Here is a 3,860-nt window from a genome sequence, read left to right as displayed (position 1 = left end):
ATCCAGGGATAAACTCGAAAGAATTAAAAAAATTCTTAGACGAACAACACATACCAATAATATTCACAGCAGCAAATTCACCATTTTCTAACGGACTAAACGAGAGATTGAATCAAACATTAGTTAATAGAATCAGATGTAGAATTAATGAGAAAAACAGGAAAGTAGCCTGGACAACAATAGCAAGACAGTGTGTGAAGGAGTATAATGAAACCGAACACACAATCACAGGATTTGCCCCAATATATTTGTTAGAAGGCACTAACGTAGTAATACTTCCAAACGAATTAAAACAAGAATATTCTGAGAGAAACTGGAACGAAGATAAGGAAAGAGCATTAGAAAACACAATGAAGTCCCATAACTATAACAAAAACATATTTGATAAACACAGAAAAAAACATGAATTCAAAGTTGGTGATATGGTCTTTGTGGAAAATGGTAACAGATTAAACAGAAGTAAATTAGATGAATTGAGAATCGGTCCATATAAAATCATAGAAAAGCTATCAAACTCAATATACAGAATTGACACGGGACATAGAAAGTCAGAATCAAATTTATTCCACATAACAAAACTTCTACCGCTCCCAGAAATCAAAGACACAACAAAGCGATGAGCGGTAGTGACCGATGCCGTTTACCTTGTCGTGAGTTTTTCCCCTGGGGGGGGGGAGATGTAAAGAAAATATACTTTCTTAAATTTGAATTTACCACGCTCACAAGAGCGTGGATAAAGTAGAAACCGGCGTAGACGACTATTAGGTAATGCGCTGTAAGCAATTTATAGAAAGTGAGTATCAGACAGAAGAAAGAACGCAACGGACACGTGCACAATAGAGAGAGAGAATTTATAGTGAAAAATTAATAAGTTCAGAAGTTTAGATAGAGTTGGGAATAGACATAATTTGTCGTTTCTCTTTTTCAGGTGAAAATTAATTAAATGTAAATAGTGTAAAAGTTAAGTTTTAATATAAAAGAAAATTTCTCTTTTTCAGAGCAACCAAGAATTAGTTTGTATCCCATCGAATTCCTTTCCTGATAATAGAAAGACACCATTATATATATAAGAGAATAAATGTAATGGCGAATACAGGTTCCATTTGAATGCATACTATGAATATATATTTATAATTACATAATGTGGTAAACATATATTTATATTCATATAATATAATATATATTTATTTTCATGTAATATAGTATATATTTATTTTCATGTAATTTAGTATACATTTATTTCCATGTAATCGAGTATATATTTATATCTAGATAATATATAGGTATTTAATTAGCAGTAAACCAAATGAAAAAATAATTTCGTCAAATATGCCATGCAAAAGAAAATCTAAAAGATGGTCGAAATGTGTGCCGCCTGTTCTCTTCAGGGACCTTCGAATCTGATAATAACGAAAAGTTTTGAGATTTCGATTTTCCTTGACTAGAGCTGGGCCTGCTATCGTTCCATGATTTCGGGTTTCTTTTGCCTGGCCAATCAGACGTTCTCTTCAAGTGAATTTGCAATAAGTATATAGTTTTTTTCTGCTCCTGTGTTCGCTGAAAACATCGATTTAGTTAAGTATATATAAGGCCTGCAATTGCGTTGGCCAGGTCCAACGTGGGAGAAGATAATTCCACTACAACGACGGTTCGTCAAAATTGATGCTTTCAGGTACGTTGCAACGTGGGACCCGAAATCACATCGACAGAAGACAGAAGACATAAGGATTAATCCCGGAATTATCTAGATGTATTTCTATCATTCCGTTGAAAATGAAATAAGAGTTCTGTCCCAATGATCATGTCATGTGGGTCTGGCACTCTTGTTTCATGGGTCGAACTATGAAATATCGTTTCATTTTACAATATTTAATTCATGTTTTGTGTGCTAGTTGTTTTTAGTATTTTGTCACTGTGTGGGTTGGGAGTATATTGTATGGTAATGCTTAGTGAACAAATGCGATATTTTATATGGTCGATCCATATTCTGGTATCCCTAGGATGCTGAACCAATTTTGCTTCCCAATGATATCCAAAATGACCCCGCCGATGACATTTTATAGTCTTTTTGATTCGAATTAGAGTAACGTAAATTGTTCGGGAAATCGTACTTTGAATTATCTAATTGACTAAATATAATTTCAACGATGAAAATAAAAATTCTAGGTTTTCTTATATTCGTCTAAAGTGTTTATTAGATTGGTGCAATTGATAGCATTAAAATAAATTGAAATCGTCAACTACTGATGTAGAGTGTTGCAAATTGTAGCATTATCATAAATTCAAATCATCAAATGTCAAATATTGATCTGAAGTGCTTAGATTTTTGCAAATGATACTAGTATCACCATAAATTGATATCATCAAATATTGTTCTAGTAATGTATTCATATTTTTGCAAATAACAGCATTATTATAATTTCAAAGTACATTCTGAATATTTTATTACGTTCTAAAATGTGTTAGTATTATCTAAATTTTGAAGTAATTAAATAATTAATCTTAATTTACGTGTATCAAAAATAATATCCTTATGGATATCCTGGTCAAATGGCTCGGTTGTATGGCTCTTAAAGGTATCATTAGTAGCATCACTAAACTTAGAATTGAATCTAAAAATTATTAATCAATTATGTCGTAGAATTAGTATATTCATTCTTTAGTATAACTTTGTATCGAGATACAACAATTTTAGTGGAAAATTCTTGAAATTATATGCAAGATAGGAAATGAATTCTTAACGTTAGAGGCATATGTTTATTTAATGGCATAGGATATAAGTATGATGTAAGGAATATGACATAGGATTAAGAAGAACATTGCGTTTAACCACGTATCTGTCAGTATAATTATTGTAGTATATGTACAAGGAACATGACAATTTGTTTAGAGAGTTCATTTATTTCAGTTATCGATAATTATGAAAACGGTTGATTTATTCATTGAAAATGAACTCTCGCTGTAGGTTCACCCGTGTAGGGGCGGGTAAGAATACCCCTACAGTATTCCCTGCTTGTCGTTAGAGGCGACTAAAAGGGAATTCATTTTCTCATTTCTTTTGTTTGTTTATTTTCTGTATACTCCCTTTTACACTAGCGGTTGAGTTGATTTTTTAATTATTAGAGATAATCAGATTTACATGAGATTTCAATAGAAATTAATGCATAAATAATTGACGTAGAATTAAGGTAGAATCGAATTGGGATTAGAGCGTAATTGTTTTGCAATCAAAACAGGATTAAATTTTTAATGAAAGCGCAATTGAATTGCAATTATAGCAGATTTAGATTAGAATTGAATAACAAGCGAGTTAGAATTGAAGCGTAACTGAGTTACAATTAAAGCAATATTAAGTTATAATTAAAGCAGAATTAAATTAGAATTAAAGCGCAATTGAGTTATGTGAAGGAGTAATATTGTAATTCGCGCCTTTCTGTATTATGCAGAGTCATCTGACGTGAGCCTCAGAGTGTAGGGGGGGCTAGATGCGTGCGCTAGAACAATAGAGTAGTACATAATATGGCGATGCGTAACGTGAAACGTGCCAAGCACGTGTTTTCTGTTATCTAATTTAATCGGTGTTATAATAAGGGCATACATTAAAATATATAATCACGCATAAACTCTAACAGGTTATGGGCCCAGGAATATATATATTTTTTTTGTGTACCGGTTGTGTTGAATATTAAATAATAAGTGCAAGAGAAAGCATGGCTTTCGTAACTGGAAGCGTGTCTAAAATTGAGGTCCTCAATAAGGACAATTACGACACATGGTGCATGCAAGCAGAATCACTATTAGTTAAAAACGATGGATGGGAATATGCAGCCGGGACGATGAAACGACCCGTGGTCGTCGAA

Source organism: Dufourea novaeangliae, unplaced genomic scaffold, assembly GCF_001272555.1.
Source record: "Dufourea novaeangliae isolate 0120121106 unplaced genomic scaffold, ASM127255v1 scaffold400, whole genome shotgun sequence".
Lineage (NCBI taxonomy): Eukaryota > Metazoa > Arthropoda > Insecta > Hymenoptera > Halictidae > Dufourea > Dufourea novaeangliae.
Note: the sequence above shows the minus strand (reverse complement) of the source record.